This window comes from Pseudophryne corroboree, chromosome 4, assembly GCF_028390025.1.
Source record: "Pseudophryne corroboree isolate aPseCor3 chromosome 4, aPseCor3.hap2, whole genome shotgun sequence".
Lineage (NCBI taxonomy): Eukaryota > Metazoa > Chordata > Amphibia > Anura > Myobatrachidae > Pseudophryne > Pseudophryne corroboree.
This window is the reverse complement of record NC_086447.1, coordinates 452,374,548-452,393,228: the sequence shown is the minus strand read 5'-3', so window position 1 is coordinate 452,393,228 and position 18,681 is coordinate 452,374,548. Positions and strand designations below refer to the sequence as shown.

The following is an 18,681-nucleotide window of genomic DNA, read 5'->3' as shown; positions in this document are numbered from 1 at the left end:
AAGGAAGTAACCGCAAAACATTATCACCACATTTGGCGTAAATATGTTGCGTGGTGTGAGGCCAAGAAGGCCCCTACACAGGAATTTCAACTGGGTCGTTTCTTGCATTTCCTGCAAACAGGACTGTCTATGGGCCTAAAATTAGGGTCCATTAAGGTTCAAATTTCGGCCCTGTCGATATTCTTCCAGAAAGAACTGGCTTCAGTACCTGAAGTTCAGACATTTGTGAAAGGGGTGCTGCACATACAGCCTCCTTTTGTGCCTCCAGTGGCACCTTGGGATCTCAATGTTGTGTTGAGATTTCTAAAATCACACTGGTTTGAACCATTGTCTACGGTAGATTTAAAATATCTCACGTGGAAGGTGTCGATGCTGTTGGCCTTGGCTTCAGCTAGGCGTGTGTCAGAATTGGCGGCTTTATCATGTAAAAGCCCTTACCTAAATTTTCATTCTGACAGGGCGGAATTGAGGACTCGTCCTCAATTTCTACCTAAGGTGGTTTCTGCATTTCACATGAACCAACCTATTGTGGTACCTGCGGCTACTAGGGACTTAGAGGACTCTAAGTTGCTGGACGTTGTCAGGGCCTTGAAAATATATGTTTCCAGGACGGCTGGAGTCAGGAAAACTGACTCGCTGTTTATCCTGTATGCACCCAACAAGCTGGGTGCTCCTGCTTCAAAGCAGACAATTGCTCGTTGGATTTGTAGTACAATTCAGCTTGCACATTCCGTGGCAGGATTGCCACAGCCAAAATCAGTAAAAGCCCATTCCACAAGGAAAGTGGGCTCATCTTGGGCGGCTGCCCGAGGGGTCTCGGCTTTACAACTTTGCCGAGCAGCTACTTGGTCAGGGGCAAACACGTTTGCTAAATTCTACAAATTTGATACCCTGGCTGAGGAGGACCTGGAGTTCTCTCATTCGGTGCTGCAGAGTCATCCGCACTCTCCCGCCCGTTTGGGAGCTTTGGTATAATCCCCATGGTCCTTACGGAGTCCCAGCATCCACTTAGGACGTTAGAGAAAATAAGATTTTACTTACCGATAAATCTATTTCTCGTAGTCCGTAGTGGATGCTGGGCGCCCATCCCTAGTGCGGATTGTCTGCAATACTTGTATATAGTTATTGTTACAAAAAATTCGGGTTATTATTGTTGAGCCATCTTTTCAGAGGCTCCTTTAAAATTATCATACTGTTAACTGGGTTCAGATCACGAGTTGTACGGTGTGATTGGTGTGGCTGGTATGAGTCTTACCCGGGATTCAATATCCTTCCTTATTATGTACGCTCGTCCGGGCACAGTATCCTAACTGGCTTGGAGGAGGGTCATAGGGGGAGGAGCCAGTGCACACCACCTGATATCTCAAGCTTTTATTTTGTGCCCTGTCTCCTGCGGAGCCGCTATTCCCCATGGTCCTTACGGAGTCCCAGCATCCACTACGGACTACGAGAAATAGATTTATCGGTAAGTAAAATCTTATTTTTGAATCTGTAATCCTTGAACCCTTATCTAAAGGTTTTCAAGTTCAAGATGGAATCCTTGCGAGCGGTGATTGCGGGCATGGAAGAAAGGGAGTTCATGGTATCCCTGGATATAAAAGACTCCTATCTCCATATCCCGATTTGGCCTCCTCATCAGGCCTACCTGAGGTTTGCCCTGCTGAACGATCACTACCCGTTCCAGGCGCTACCGTTCGGCCTATCTACAGCTCCAAGTGTGTTCACAAAGGTGATGGCGGAGATGATATTCCAGCTCAGGGACCAGGGGGTCAATATTGTCCCTTACCTGGACGATCTTCTGTTAAAAGCAAGGTCCAAGGAGCTTTTACTGCTTCATATAGACCACACTCTCCAGCTTCTGTCACACCATGGGTGGATCCTCAATTTGCAGAAGTCCCACCTGGAGCCATCTCAGAGGCTCCTGTTCCTGGGAATGTTGCTGGATACTATTGCCCAATGGTTGTTTCTACCAGAGGAATAAGGTGAGAACACTTCAGGAGATGGTCTGCATGGTTCTTCGGCCTACTCTGGTATCCATCCATCTTTGCATCAGATTGTTGGGAAAAATGGTTGCCTCGTACGAGGCGATCCAGTATGGAAGGTTCCATGCCAGGACTTTTCAGCTGGACCTTGTGAGCAAGTGGTCGGATCACTTTGTCAGATGCACCGGATGATACGGCTGTCACCTCAGGCCATGATTTCTCTCCTGTGGTGGCTGCAGTCCTCCAACCTACTGGAAGGCCGCAGTTTCGGGATTCAGGATTGGATACTCCTCACGACGGATGCGAGTCTGCGAGGTTGGGGAGCTGTCACCCAGGGGGCTCGGTTCCAGGGCAGGTGGTCAGCCCAAGAAGCCCTCCTTCCGATCAACATTCTGGAAGTTCGGGCGATCTACAATGCTCTGCTTCATGCCTCTCCTCTGCTCAGGGATCACGCAATCCAGATTCAGTTCGACTATGCCACGGCAGTGGCGTACATCTGTCGACAAGGAGGGACAAAAAGCAGAGCCTGCATGCAAAAGGTGTCAAAGCTATTCCTCTGGGCAGACAAACGCAAGAGCAATGTCCGCCATATTCATTCCGGGGGTGGATAACTGGGAAGCAGACTTCCTGAGTCGTCACCATGTCCACCCAGGTGAATGGGGTCTCCACCAACAGGTGTTTCAACAGATCATAGACTTGTGGGGTTGCCTACAGATAGACTTGATGGCTTCTCAACTCAACAAGAAGCTTCCCTGGTATTGCTCAAGAACCAGGGTCCCTCCAGTGAGGTCAATAGACGTGCTGACGTCTCCTTGGCCTTATCGGTCGGTTTACTTCTTTCCTTCGACTCCGTTGCTCCTGAGTGTGCTCAAACGAAACAGGGAGTCCAGGCAATTCTGATTGCCTTGGATTAGCCTCGGAAGGCGTGGTATGCAGATCTTCTGGACATGTCTGTGACAGACCCTTTGCCCCTGCCACTGCGAAAGGATCTTCTACAACAAGGTCCGTTCGTCTACCCGGACTTACGGCGTCTTCGTTTGACGGCTTGCAAGTTGAGCGGAACATCCTAGCCCGGAAAGGCCTTTCCAAAAAGGTTATTGCAACCATGGTTCAGGCCAGAAAACATGTGATGTCAAAGCACTATCATCATATCTGGAGGAGATATGTTTCCTGGTGCGAGGTACGCACATATCCATCCGCCTGCGGAGTTTCTCTTAGGGCGTCTCTTACGTTTCCTGCAGGCTGGTGTGGATAAGGGTTTACGTCTGGGATCCCTTAAGGTCCAGGTTTCGGCTCTCTCGATTTTTCTTTCAAAAGAAGTTGACAATGTTGCCAGAGGTTCAGACCTTCCTGCAGGGAGTTCTCCACATACAACCTCCGTTTGTGTCGCCTGGGACTTGAACGTGGTGTCAGATTTTTTTTATAGTCCTCCTGGTTTGAACCCTTGATGACTGTAGAAGACAAGTACCTCACGTGGAAGATGGTGATATTGCTGGCCCTGGCTTCTGCTAGGCGTTTCTCAGAATTGGGGGCCTTATTGTGTAAGATCCCTACTTGATCTTTTACGAGGACAGAACTGAACTCAGGATTAGACGGCAGTTCCTGCCAAAAGTTGTCTCTGCATTCCACTTGAATCAACCACTTAGTTCCATCCAGTTCTGGTACATCTGCTCTGCCGGATTCGCTAGATGTAGTGAGAGCCTTGAGGATCTATGTTAAGAGAGGCTCTGATCATAAAGACTGATTTCTTGTTCGTGCTATATGAAAAAGGTTTGCCCTGCTTCTAAGCAGTCTGTTGCTCATTGGACTAGGTTGACTATCCAACAGGCTTATATGTCGGCAGCCTTGCCTGTTCCACAATCTCTGAAGGCCCACTCTACAAGATCGGTGGGGTCTTCCTGGGTGGCTGCCCGTGGAGTCTCGACCTTGCAGCTGTGCTGAGCTGCTACCTGGTCGAGGAGGAACACCTTTGTGAAGTTCTACAAGTTTGATACCCTGGCCAAAGAGGATACCCAGTTTGGGCAGATGGTGCTACAGGCGTCTCCACCCGTTCTGGATGCTTTGGGACGTCTCCGTCGTATTAAGTAAACCCCAGTATCCCTTACTTAGAGTACAAGACCATGCAGGACAAGTGTATGGTATATAAACATTTATGCATCCAGGTACTTGGCACTGAAATAAGCATCAGGGTGGCAAAAAATGAGGGTTAAATGCCATAGTATGGAGTAGAAGATAGTCTAAAAGAGGGAAAAGCATGTGAGGGAAGTGGGTCTTGCTCGTGAGAGCTTACATTCTGAAGGGGAGGGGCAGACAGACAGTTGTGACGAACATGTGGTTGAAGTTAATATGGAACAGTGGGTATGATAAGAGATGGCTGGGTTTGATGAAGAAGAGAACCCGTTTGAAGTTTTGTAGAGCACTGGAGTGTCTGATACGGAGAGGTAGAGAATTCCAGAGGTAGGGAGCACTGCTGCCAGAATCTTGTAGGAAGTAATCAATTGGCAGGAGAGGCAGCGTACAATTGTGGGGGGCAGTGTAAAGGGAGATGAGATCAGAGATGTGGATGGGTGAGGGCTTTGTGAAAGTGAGAAGCTTGAATTAGATTTGGAAGGGCAGCCAGTGTAGGGCTTATAAGAGGGGAGGTGTTTGTATTAAGTGGGGTTTTTTTTTTTATAGAGGAAGATGAGCTGTGCAGCAGTATTGAGGATTGATTGGAGTGAGGCATTTGTCAGGGATGCCAGATAAGAGATTACAGTAGTCCAATCTGGAGATGACCAGTGAGTGGATGAGGGTCTTGCAGTGATCGCGCTGAGCAAAAGAATTTGTGGGTCCCGGAGACCCCTCACTTTAAAAAGAGAAAATTGGGGTCCTACTCCACTGGCCCCATCACATATTAAGGGGGATGAAGGCAGAAAGCAGATTGGACACTGCTGGGGGGGTTAGGGGCAGGTAGGAAGGGGGTAAGGGTAGAGAGCAGCTGGGGCAGTACTGGTGGCTCTCTGGGGGGGAAAGGAGGTGATTGAAGGCGGATACGGCCACTGGGTCGAATACCTGCACCATAGCCACAGATTGCCTCCTCCTGCAGTACATGCCAGAAAGGGAGAAAACAGAGCAGCATGGGAAAGGGACCAGGAATGGCTGTGTATATATGTGCGCTTTGTGGTCACAAGAATGGGTTACAGAGCCACACTTTAAAAAAATATTGGGGTCCTACGCCACTATTTCTGGGTCCCATCACATATATTATGGGGGATGAAGGCAGAAAGCCGATTGGACACTGCTGGGGGACAACGGGAGGGTTAGGGGCAGGTAGGAAGGGGGTAAGGGTGGAGAGCAGCTGGGGCAGTACTGGTGGAAAGAAGGGGGTTAGGGGCAAGTAGTACTGGGAGTATGGAGGCAGTAAGTGTTGATAGCAGTTTGAACAGTACTGGGGGAAAGAGGGGGTTAGGGGCAGGCAGCGCTATGGGTATGGAGTGGTTATGTGCAGTGATCGCGCTTAGCCAAAAAAAAGTGGGTCCCAGGGACCCCTCACTTTTAAAAAATTGGGGTCCTACTTTTCTTTTTCTGGGTCCCATCGGAATGAAGGTTCTTATTAATCTTAATCTTGTTTGGACACTACAAAAGTGTTGCAAGATGGGGGGATGGGGTGACAATGCTGCTGGGCTGTGTATCATGCAGAACACCCTGCACCAGAGGTATAACTAGACATTTCGGTGCCCTTAGGCAGAAAGTGAATTGGTGTTCCACCTCCCAGACTGTAAAGTATAGGAAAGGCGCGCCACAAAATTTCAGGGGCGTGGCTTCATGGGGAAGGGGCGTGACCACATAATAGTGCCAATTCACATTACACCACACAGTAGTGCCACTTATACACATTGCACCAGGTAGAACCTCCTATGCACACTGCGCCAGGTAGAACCTCCTATACACACTGCGCCAGGTAGAGCACGTTAAACACTTTGCTCCAGGTACTGCACGTTATACACTTTGCTCCAGGTAGAGGACTTATACAAATTGCACCAGGTAGAACACGTTATACACATTGCGCCAGGTAGAGCACTTAATACACATTGCGCCAGGTAGAGCACTTTATACACATTGCGCCAGGTAGAGCACTTTATACACATTGCGCCAGGTAGAGCACTTTATACACATTGCTCCAGGCAGCACGTTATACACATTGCGTCAGGCAGAGCACGTTATACCGGAGCATGGGGAGACGGTGAGTCTATGGACTTCCTCTTAGGACACAGCTACACTGATTTTGGTGGAGACTACAAACAGTGTGTTGATGCGCCGAACATCTAGAGTGCGACAGCGCTACGCTCCGGGGATCATTGGCGCCAGGACTAGGTAAAGGCTGCGATCCTGGGAGTTTAAGTCAATAGGGGGATTCAGACGCTCTCCTGGCCTTCCCTCCTCCGAGTTCATGGCCAGTTCCCTCGTGTTTCTCGTTTCATGAACTAAATTACTTCGCTTCCGGCTCAGACACTACCACGAGGGTACTCTGTTGCAGCTTAGACGCTGCGGTTGTGTACACTGGAGATAAACCCGCCAGACCGAGTCGCAGGCCTTAGCGTCTGCATACACGTGGAAGTCGCTCCGTGTCCGTTGGTGAGCGTCTGTGTCCGTTATCAGTTATCAAGAGCGGCAGTGTACACCAGTAGCGTCTGAATCCACTCAGCGTCTTACGAGCGTATTTGCTTGGATATGGAAGTGTGGTGAGTCTCCCTGTATCCCGCTCTACGGAGGCAGGGTATACAGTACTAAAAATTCTCTCTACTTAGTATGCATTGTTAATTTTTAGTACCTATTGCATATGAGACCTGTATATTACTGTGTTTTCTGCATGTTATGTTGGAAAAAAGAACCAGTTAAAAAACAGAAGAACAATTTTCCTACTTATGTATAAGTTGTTATGGAGGTTGTATTCTCATATGGCAATGTCTAATGCTTTAACATGTGACTGACTGCTAGTATGTGTGCTGACTTTTCTGTGTAATGTCAGTCCTGTTCTGACCCTCAAATCAGGTACACTGTGGTCAGATTGATCTCACCTCTATATACTGACATATAGGGTGATTTTCAGTCACAAATTGTGTAGTCAATAACAGGTTAATACCATGTCTGTGAGCGGCAAGTGATGAGGAGAATTTATCAAGCACTCCTACAGCCCTAACATGCTTATCTTGTAAGTCAGGGGTAATTGATATGAATCAATTGGTCACTTATGAGGGTTTGTGTGCAAACTGTTTAGCTTTTCAGCGAAGTAAAAAACAGGAGTTGGTTCAACAACCAACAGAGCCACCATGGAATATGTTAGCAAAGACTCTATCTTCAATAGCGGACAGGTTAACTCCTGTTGCACCACCTCAAGGGTTAGGTTACACTATGAACCCATACATGCAGCTCCCTTCCTATGGTTTGGTTCCAGTAGCCTCTACAAGCAACCAAGGGACAGGTAATATTAAGACAGATACGTCTGTGTGGCAGACTACACAAGATGATACATCGGATGATGATGATGCAATAGATTCAACTCCGTATGATGATCAGCCGCAGAGCTTTAGTTCAGAAGATGTAGCTGAACTTATTAATGCTGTGAAGGCTGTTCTCTCGTTGGAAGAGCCAGCTAAGACAGTGTTAAAAGCTAAAGCACCTGTATTTAAACTAACAAAATCAGTGAAGGCTGAATTCCCAGCTTCAGATGAGCTGACGGAAATGATGGATGCAGCGCCCAGTAAAAAGTATAAGATTCCTAAGAGATGGGATTCTTATTATCCATTTCCTGCTGTGGATTGTTCGAAAAGAGAAGTTCCTCCAAAAGTAGATGCACATGTTCTGCGACTTGTGCATAAATCTGCTTTACCACTGTCATCTACCTCATTGAATGATGTCACAGACAGAAGGGTAGAGGGCCTTTTGAAAAATATTTTTTCTCTAGTAGGAGCAGTGGTAAGACCTGCTATGGCTTCGGCCTGGGTAGCAAAGGCAATGGGCGAATGGCTAGAGGAACTAGAGAATGACATCCCTCCTTCTACTAGGGAGCAAGAGGATCGTTTTTGCCGTTTAAGACAATCTGCCCAGTATTTGGAAGAAGCAGAAATTGATGTAGGTACAGTTGCTTCTAAAGCTTCAGCCTTGACAGTAGTCGCTCGCAGAGCAGTTTGGCTACGTACCTGGAAGGCAGATGTGGAATCCAAGAAAGAATTGGAAGCATTGCCTTTTGTCGGTAATATATTATTTGGAAAACCTTTATCGGATATCCTAGAATCAGAGGCTGAATCGAAAAAGGTTACATTTTCGGCTGCTTATAACCCTAAGTCCAAGGGTTTAAAATTTTGCTCATTTCGTTAGCAAAGCGAAAGCTAAAGAGGAGCCTAAGCAACCCCAGTTTAAATCCAGGGGTAGGAAGCAGTGGGCTAGCAAAAAGCCAGCTTCCAAACCTGAACAGAAACCGTCAGCCTGAAGAGACTGCCTCCGCCTGGAGGATTCCAGGGTTGGGGGCCGACTCCTTCTTTTTGCACACATATGGCAACAGTCAACAGCAGATGCTTGGGCGCAGAAGGTTGTATCTCAGGGGTATGGGTTCCCATTCAGGAGGCAGCCTCCTCAAAGATTTTTTTGCACCAGCCCGTCTCGTATAGAGTCGAAGCCCAGTGCCTGCAAGAAGCAGTCCAAAAATTACTGCAGTCAGGTGTGATTGTCCCAGTACCTCTATTACAAAGGGGACAGGGGTTCTACTCCAATCTATTTCTAATCCAGAAGCCAAATGGGTCATATCGACCAATTCTAAATCTGAAAATGTTGAACAAATACATATGGATTTCGAAGTTCACCATGGAGACGTTACGCTCCATAATGTTGGCTATGGAACCGGGAGATTATATGGTATCTCTGGATGTACGGGATGCTTACCTACATGTGCCTATAGCACTGTCGCATCAGTGTTACCTCAGGTTTGCCATCCTCCAGGAACATTTCCAGTTCCAAGCTCTGCCTTTCTGGCTAGCTACAGCACCCAGGGTGTTTACCAAGATCATGGTGGTTATGGCAGCTTGTCTGCGTAAACAGGGGATAAGAATATTCCCATACCTAGACGACCTGTTAATCTTAGCACAGTCGCAAGATTTACTGTTGAGCCATCTTCAACACACGATAGTTTGTTTACAGAGACACGGGTGGCTCATAAATTGGGAAAAGTCGTCCCTGAATCCATCACAGCGGATGGTTCATTTAGGAGCCATATTGGATTCAGACCTACAGAAAGTTCTCTTACCAGAGAAAAAGATAGTCAAGGTGCAGGTCATGGCTCAGGAAGCGTTGCACGCCCAGACAATGTCAGTACATGCAGCAATGTGACTGATGGGTCTGATGGTATCAACCTTCGACATGGTGCAATATGCGCAATTCCACTCCAGACTATTGCAGCACCTTATTCTGACCAAATGGAACGGAAATCATCAGACGATAAAGAAGCGGATGATAAAGATTCCAGTAAATGTAAAAAGGTCTCTAGCGTGGTGGCTACAGACAGACCATTTAAACAAGGGCAGACCCTTTTGGATAAAAGAGTGGCAAGTCCTGACAACAGATGCCAGCCTGCAGGGCTGGGGGGCGGTACTCGTAAGACTATGGTTCCAAGGAAAATGGACCGCAAAGGAAAGTCGCCTGCAAATAAATCTGTTAGAAATAAGAGCCATTTACTTGGCTCTGGTTCAGGCAAAGGACAATCTACAAGGAAGACCAGTCCAGATCCGCTCAGACAATGCGACGGCAGTAGCATACCTCAATCATCAAGGAGGAACTCACAGCAAGAGATTGATAGAGAAAGTAACTCCAATTCTAAAATGGGCAGAACTCCATCTCCCGGCATTGTCAGCAGTATTTGTCTCGGGTGTACTAAACTGGGAAGCGGACTTTCTCAGTCGGCACACCATTCAGGAAACCGAATGGGCACTACACCCAGAAGTGTTTCAGACACTGATTAACAGATGGGTCTAATAGAGAGAGACCTTATGGCGTTTCGTCTGAACAACAAAGTTCCAAGGTATGGATCGAGAACAAGGGACCCAGGAGCGGTCCTTGCAGACACACTGTCAGTAGAATGGAGGTTTCAGCTGGCGTATCTGTTCCCGCCAATATCTCTGTTACCCAGAGTAGTGAGGCAGATAAAACCGGTAAAAGGAGCAATAATTCTAATAGCTCCAGCTGGGCCAAGAAGGCATTGGTACACAGATCAACTGAGCAGGGCCGTAACTACGTGTGTGCCAGGTGTGCCTGGCACACAGCGCAGTTGCCCTGAGGGTGCAACGGCCAGCGACATGTAATGAGTCAAATTGACTCATTACATGCCGCCTCTGCTGTGTGCCGCCGCCACGCTGTGGTGGAGAGAGCAGCGCCGGAGGCCGCTATGTGTAAAAAGGGGGACTGGCTGCCGTTGTGTGTAAAAAGGGGGACTGGCTGCCGCAATGTGTAAAAAGGGGGACTGGCTGGCGCAATGTGTAAAAAGGGGGACTGGCTGGCGCAATGTGTAAAAAGGGGGGACTGGCTGGCGCAATGTGTAAAAAGGGGGGACTGGCTGGCGCAATGTGTAAAAAGGGGGGACTGGCTGGCGCAATGTGTAAAAAGGGGGGACTGGCTGGCGCAATGTGTAAAAAGGGGGGACTGGCTGGCGCAATGTGTAAAAAGGGGGGACTGGCTGGCGCAATGTGTAAAAAGGGGGGACTGGCTGGCGCAATGTGTAAAAAGGGGGGACTGGCTGGCGCAATGTGTAAAAAAGGGGGGACTGGCTGGCGCAATGTGTAAAAAAGGGGGGACTGTACCTTCCGATCAATGTGTAAAAAGGGGGATGCTGTCTGCCGTAATGTGGAAAAAGGGGGACTGTCTGCTGTAATGTGGAAAAAGGGGGACTGTCTGCCGTAATGTGGAAAAAGGGGGACTGTCTGCTGTAATGTGGAAAAAGGGGGACTGTCTGCTGTAATGTGGAAAAAGGGGGACTGTCTGCTGTAATGTGGAAAAAGGGGGACTGTCTGCTGTAATGTGGAAAAAGGGGGACTGTCTGCTGTAATGTGGAAAAAGGGGGACTGTCTGCTGTAATGTGGAAAAGGGGCTCTACCTGGTGTAGTAGCGCTACTGTGCAGCATAATTTGAATAATGGAGACTACTATGCACCGTAGTATGAATTAGTATTTTGTGGCCACGCCCCTTCCCCATTAAGCCACGCCCCTATATATTTTTCGCGCACTGCCCCTATCTTGCATGGGAGGGGGGCGCCAATGCCGTTTCTTGCACACAGCACTAAAATGCCTAGTTACGGCACTGCTACTGAGGATGTCCATGGAAGCACCGATACTGCTCCCTCGACGTCCAGATCTGCTAATGCAGCGTCCTTGTTGTCACAGTCATCTGGATCGCCTGTCTTTGACGGCGTGGCTGTTGAAACCTCTATCTTAGAGGCTAAAGGTTTTTCGAAACAAGTAATCCAAACTATGCATAGAGCAAGAAAGCCTTCTTCGGCCCGTGTGTATCATAGAATATGGCAAGCCTATATTTATTGGTGTACTGGAAAAAATTTCAATCCGAGATCCTTTAAAGTGTCTAGGATTTGGGATTTCCTTCAGGCAGGATTGGATAAAGGGTTGAAAGTTGCTTCCTTGAGGGTTCAAGTTTCTGCGTTAACGGTATGGTTTCAGCAGAAGATTGCTGATTTACAGGATGTACGTACATTTTTCCAAGGAGTAGTACATTTTCAACCTCCATTTGTTCCTCCTGCAGCTCCCTGGGATTTTCATTTAGTTTTTAAATTTCTCCAGGGTCCTCTGTTTGAACCACTTGAGAGAGCAGATCTTAAGTGGTTAATGGTTAAAGTTCTTTTTTTACTGGCAATGGCATCAGCCAGAAGAGTGTCAGATTTAGGAGCATTATCATGTAAGTCTCCTTTCCTAAGTTTTTTTTCCAGACAGAGCTGTTCTCAGAACGAGATCTAGCTATCTTCCAAAGGTGGTATCAAAGTTTCACCTGAATGAAGAGATTGTAGTCCCAGCTTTTCAGGTATCGGGACTATCTGCGGGAGAAGCGTCGCTGGACGTGGTCCGAGCCTTAAGAATCTACATAGATCGTACTAGTGCCATCAGGAAAACAGATTCTCTCTTCATCCTCTACGGATTCCATAGAAGAGGATGGCCTGCTAGTAAACAGACGCTCGCAAGATGGCTACGAATGGTAATATCAGAAGCTTATTCTCATGCAGATCTCCCTATTCCGGCTAATGTCTCTGCACACTCTACACGTAAGGTAGGTGATTACCCTCACGTAGTGTCCAACCCTCAGAGGTTAATGGCCACTATCCCCGCTGACAGGACATTAAGCTCTTGAGGGTGATGATCGTTAGCCCCCAAGGCGACCGCTCACTCCCTCAGCTTGCTGCCACCCCTTAACAGAGCCAGAAGATTGCGGTGGTGAGTGTGTGTCCTGGGACTCGACAAGCGGGGAGCCGGGGTGAATGGTGGCATCAGGGTGGGAGCGCAGTATTGACACTGCGCTCCGGAGGCTCAGCGGTACATATGGTGCGGCGCTGTTAGGGGTACCCTGGGCCAGCTCATATACCCTAAAAAACTGGTCACTAAACCTATCAGGTTAGTATAATCCTGTAAATGCGGGAAGCCGCGCCATGTTTGGGGGCGGAGCTTCTCAGAGCGGACCCAGCAGCTCACCAGCACCATTTTCTTCCTGCAGTTCATCACTGAGAGACGTTGACGGGGGGGGGGGGGGGGGGGGCGCTGACCCTCCCTCTACACGACTCAAGCTATCCTGTGCTGTACCAGGGAGTTGTAGAAGTGGGGGGGGGGGAGGCTGTAATTTCACTGTGTTATCTATTAAGGTACACAGTCAGCGCCAGGCAGTTACTCTGTCACTGCTTACTGGGGCGCTGTATGTGCTGGCTCCAATCTCTGTGTTTCTCTGAGGGTACTTGAGGAAATCTGTGTTTGACATTTTCCTGTGTGTGTCTGTGTATGCTGATTATCACATAGCCATGTCCAGGGACTCTGTGTCTTGTGCGGCAGAATATGTATCTTCTCCAGAGGAATCCATTTCTTGTACCCAGGAATGTAATATTTTGTCTCAGCCTTCCGAATTATGAGACTGAATCACAGCTTTTAAAACAATCTGTGGAGGTTTTGTCTGGTTCTGTCCCCACTGCCTCAATATCACCTGGTGTGTCCCAAGAAACGTGCGCTTGCTCAGATTAGGCAGGTTGACACCGACTCAGGGTGATGCGGATTTGGGGGGGGACGGGGTGAGGCTTCCCTGGCAAGAGGGATGCAACTCATGATTGAGGCTATTCGGGATGTGTTCCATTTTACTGACAAACCACCAGAACAGGTAGAGCAAGCCTACTTTACAAACAATAAGAGCCTCCCTGACCTTCCCTGCGTCTAAGGAATTAAACGCATTATTTGAAAAATCCTGGAAAAATCCAGAGAAAAAATTCCAGATCCCAAAGAGGGTTCTTGTGGCTTTTCCCTTTCCCTGAGGAGGATAGGAAAAGTGGGACAACCCCCCCCCCCAATAGTAGACGCTTCTGTATCTAGACTGTCTAAAAAGGGGGTGTTACTGGTGCCGGGTCTACCGCCTTGAAAGAACTGGCAGACCACAAGATTGAAACTACGCTCAAATCCATATACACTTCTTCAGTAGTAGCGTTAAGGCCCACTATTGCCTGTGCATGGATTTCTAAAGCCATAGTAAAGTGGTCAGGCACATTACTAGAGGATTTAGGTTCTATGGATAAAAGTGACATTGAATTGTTATTACGTAACATACAGGATTATGCGGGTTTCATGGTGGAGGCCATGAAGTACCTGGGTAATCTGACTGCAAGGACGTCGTCCATGGCTGTCTCAGCACGCAGGGGACTCTAGCTATGCCAGTGGTCTGCAGACGCGGAATCCAGGAGAAGTGTGGAGAACCTTACCCTTCACAGGTCATGCTCTATTTGGGGAAGCATTGGATGCGTGGTTCTCCACGGCAACCGCTGGTTAGTCGACCTTTCTTCCCTCAGCATCTCAGACGACGACGAAACCCTTTTCTACGTCCTCGGTGCAGTCCTTTTGGTCTGCAAAGCTACAAAGTCCAAGACTCCTACCACTTTCTTCGGGGGTGGCCGAGCTAAATCCAAAAAACCGGCACCTGCAGGTTCCCAAGACCAGAAACCTGCCTCTGTGTCCTCAGAATCCTCAGCATGACGGTGGACCTCCCTGCCTGGAGAAAGGCAGGTGGGAGCGAGGCTCAGACGTTTCAGTCACGTCTGGGTGTCGTCCGGTCTGGATCCCCGGGTACCGGATATTGTGTACCAGGGGTAGAAACTGGAGTTTCAAGGGCTCCAAACCCACAGGTTCTTCAAATCAGGTCTGCCAGCTTTGCTGTCAGACAGGGCTATCCTTCAGGAAGCCATTCACAAATTGGAAAGGTCAGATGTAATTATTCCTGTTCCACCTCATCTGGTAAACCAGGGTTTCTATTCAAACCTCTTTGTGGTACAGAAACTGTATGGTTCAGTCAGGCCAATTTTGAACCTGAAGATGCTAAACCCTTATCTAAGGGAGTTCAAGTTCAAAATGGAGTCTCTGAGACTGGTGATCTCAGGGCTGGAGGAGGGAGAGTTTCTGGTATCCTTAGACATCAAGGATGCATACCTCCACATTCCGATTTGGCCACCACACCAGGCTTATCTGAGATTTGCGCTGTTGGACTGTCACTCAGTTCCAGGCACTGCTGTTTCGCCTCTCCACAGCACCGAGGTTGTTCACCAAGGTAATGGCAGAGATGATGATCCTCCTCTGCAGGCAGGGGGTGAATATAGGGGGTCATTCCGAGTTCGCTAGCTGTTTTCGTTCGCAGCGCAGCGTTTAGGCAAAAAAGCGGAACTTCTGTGCATGCGGCGCAATGCGCATGCGCGACGTACTTTCACAACAGCCGAAGTAGTTTCACACAAAGTCTAGCGACTCTTTTCAGTCGCACTGCTGGCCGCAGAGTGATTGACAGGAAGTGGGCGTTTCTGGGAGGTAACAGACAGTTTTCTGGGAGTGTGTGGGGAAAAACGCAGGCGTGTCAGATACAAACGCAGGCGTGTAGGGGGAAACGCAGGCGTGGCTGGCCAAACGCAGGGCGTGTTCGTGACGTCAAAACAGGAACTAAATAGTCTGAAGTGATTGCAAGCGCTGAGTAGGCCTGGAGCTGCTCAGAAACTGCTCAGAAACTGCACAATCTTTTTTTGTAGCCGTGCTGCGATCCTTTTGTTCGCACTTCTGCTAAGCTAAAATACACTCCCAGAGGGCGGCGGCTTAGCTCTTGCACGGCTGCTAAAAGCAGCTAGCGAGCGAACAACTCTGAATGACCCCCATAATCCCTTATCTGGACGATCTGCTGATAAAGGAATCTTCCAGGGAGAGGTTGTTGCAGTCCATTGCTCTCACGACTCGACTGCTCAGGGAACATGGATGTATCCTGAATCTTCCAAAATCACATTTGGAGCCGACAAGGAGTTTCTTTCCTGGGGATGACACTCGACACAGAAGTGCAGAGGGTATTTATACCGGTGGAAAAGGCGTTGCTGATCCAAAGTATGATCCGGGATGTCTTGAAGCCTACCCGGGTATCTGTTCATCAGTGCATTCGCCTTCTGGGGAAGATGGTTGCCTCCTACGAGGCTTTTCAGTAGAGAAGATTTCATGCACGGTCCTTCCAACTGGACCTCCTGGACAAGTGGTCGGGATCTCATCTGCACATGCACCAGAGGATTCGTCTGTCGCCGAAAAGCCAGGATTTCACTCCTGTGGTGGCTACAATTGCCTCACCTTCTAGAGGGCCGCAGGTTCGGGATTCAGGGGTGGATCCTTCTAACCATGGATGCAAGTCTCAAAGTCCAAGGAAGGTGGTCAGGTCTGGAATCCATTCTTCTAATCAACATTCTGGAACGAAGGGCAATATAAAACGGTCTTCTACAAGATCGGGCCATTCAAGTGCTGTTTGGCAATGTAACAACGGTGGCCTACATAAACAGACAGGGCGGAATGAAGAGCAGAGCTGCAATGTCAGAGGTAACAAGAATCATCCTCTGGGAAGAAAGGCACGCGTTGGCGCTGTCAGCAATCTTCATTCCGGGAGTGGAAAACTGGGGAGCGGACTTCCTCAGCAGACACTATCTCCATCCAGGAGAGTGGGACCTCCATCCAGAGGTGATCACGGAGGTGACAAATCTTTGGGGTGTACCTCAAATAGACATGATGGCCTCCCGTCTCAACAAGAAACTTCGGAGGTAGGCCCTGGTGACTCCGTGGGTCTTCCAGTCATTGTACGTGTTTCCTCCACTTCCACTCATTCCAAGGATTCTAAAGCTCATAATGAGAACAAGAGTTCAGGAAATCCTCATTGCTCCGGACTGGCCAAGAAGGGCTTGGTACGCGTATCTACTGCTGGAAGATCCGAGGCCTCTTCCTCTTTGGGAGGACCTACAGCAACAGGGGCCGTTCGCTTATCAAGACTTATCGCTGCTACGTTTTACAGCATGGAGGTTGAACGCCAGATATTGGCTCTGAAGGGCATTCCGAACAAGGTTATTCCTACCCTGATACAGGCTAGGAAAGGAGTTACCATCGCATTTGAAAAAAGTATGTATCTTGGTGTGAATCCAAGATGTTTCCTACGGTGGAGTTTCAACTAGGATGGTTTCTCCTTTTTTCTGCAAGCAGGTGTGGATACGGGCCTGAAGTTGGGATCTGTAAAGGTCAAGTATCAGCCTTATCCATTTTTTTCCAGAAACAACTGGCTTCCCTCCTTGAGGTTCAGACTTTCTTGAAAGGGGTTCTGCACATCCAGCCTCCCTTTGTACCACCTACGGCACCCTGGGATCTTAACGCTGTGTTACAGTTCCTCCAATCGGATTGGTTCGACCCTCTACAGGAGGTTGAGGTCAAGTTTCTCACGTGGAAGGCTGTCACTTTGTTGGCCTTAGCCTCTGCTACACGTGTGTCTGAGTTGGGGGCTTTGTCTTGTAAAAGCCCCTACTTGATCTTCCATGAAGATAGAGCTGAGCTCCGGACGCATCAGCTGTTCCTTCCAAAGGTTGTGTCTGCTTTTCATATTAACTAACCTATTGTGGTGCCAGTTGCTACAGACTCCTCAATTCCGTCAAAGTCCTTGGCTGTTAGGGCTCTGAAAATCTATGTGAAGAGGACTGCTTGTCACAGAAAATCGGACGCTCTGTTTGTCCTGTATGATCTCAAGAAAATTGGGTGTCCCGCTTCTAAGTGGACGATCTCTCGCTGGATCAGCGTCACTATCTAGCGTGCGTATTCTACGGCAGGGTTGCCGTGTCCAAAATCTGTTAAAGGCCCACTCTAATCGTAAGGTGGGTTCTTCCTGGGCGGCTGCCCGGGGTGTCTTGGCTTTACAGCTTTGCCGAGCAGCTACTTGGTCTGGGTCGAACACGTTTGCTAAATTCTACAAGTTCGATACTTTGGCCTCTGAGGACCTAAAGTTTGGTCAATCAGTTCTGCAGGAGCCTCCGCGCTCTCCCTCCCGATCCGGGACCTTTGGTACATCCCCATGGTACTAATATGGACCCCAGCATCCTCTAGGACGTAAGAGAAAATAGGATTTTAATTACCTACCGATAAATCCTTTTCTCGTAGTCCGTAGAGGATGCTTGGTGCCCACCCATCGCTTCGTGATCCTGCAGTGGTTACTTAGTTCAGTACTGCTTTGTTTTTGGTTAAGTACTGTTTTTCTTACTTGGTTAAGTAATATTGGTGGTCATTCCGAGTTGATCGATCGCTGGCAGTTTTTAGCAGCCATGTACACGCTATGCCACCTCCCACTGGGAGTGTATTTTAGCTTAGCAGAAGTGCGAACGAAAGGATCGCAGAGCGGCGGCAAATTTATTTTGTGCAGTTTTAGAGTAGCTCCATACCTACCCAGCGCTTGCGATGACTTCAGACTGTTCAGTTCCTGTTTTGACATCAAACACGCCCTGCGTTCGCCCAGCCATGCCTGCATTTTTTCAAACACACTCTGAAAATGGTCAGTTGACACCCAGAAACGCCCACTTCATGTCAATCACTGTGCGGCCAGCAGTGCGACTGATATGCTTCGCTAGACCTTGAGTGAAAGTACGTAGTTCGTTGTGATAGTACTTTGCGAGTGCGCATTGCGCCGCGTGCGCATTAGTGACTTTTTTTTTACCTCATCACCGCACAGCGAACGAATGCAGCTAGCGATCAACTCTGAATGACCGCCATTGTTCAGCCGTTGCTGAGTTTTCAAGCTGGTTAGCTTGGTTTGCCTTGTATGTGTGAGCTGGTGTGAATCTCCCCACTATCTGTGTAAAATCCTTCTCTCTAAGTTTGTCCGTCTTCTCGGGCACAGTTTCTAGACTGAGTCTGGCAGGAGGGGCATAGAGGGAGGAGCCAGCCCACACTATCAAAGTCTTAAAGTGCCCGTGGCTCCTGGTGGACCCTTCTATAACCCATGGTACTAATATGGACCCCAGCATCCTCTACGGACTACAAGAAAAGGATTTACCGGTAGGTAATTAAAATCCTATTTTATGGGGGAGAGCTCTTGCAAGTATCACAGCAACTTCAGGGTTTACATTCTGCATTTAGGGATGGAGGTTCCCTTCTTGTTACCTGTACCA

General features: G+C 48.5%; 1 protein-coding gene across 1 annotated transcript in view; it reads left to right on the top strand.

Moving 5' to 3' along the window:
* The window catches only part of MDN1 (midasin AAA ATPase 1), a 695,825-nt gene that overhangs the window by 16,105 nt on the left and 661,039 nt on the right, over positions 1-18,681 (top strand). The gene's annotated exons all lie outside the window — the stretch shown is intronic.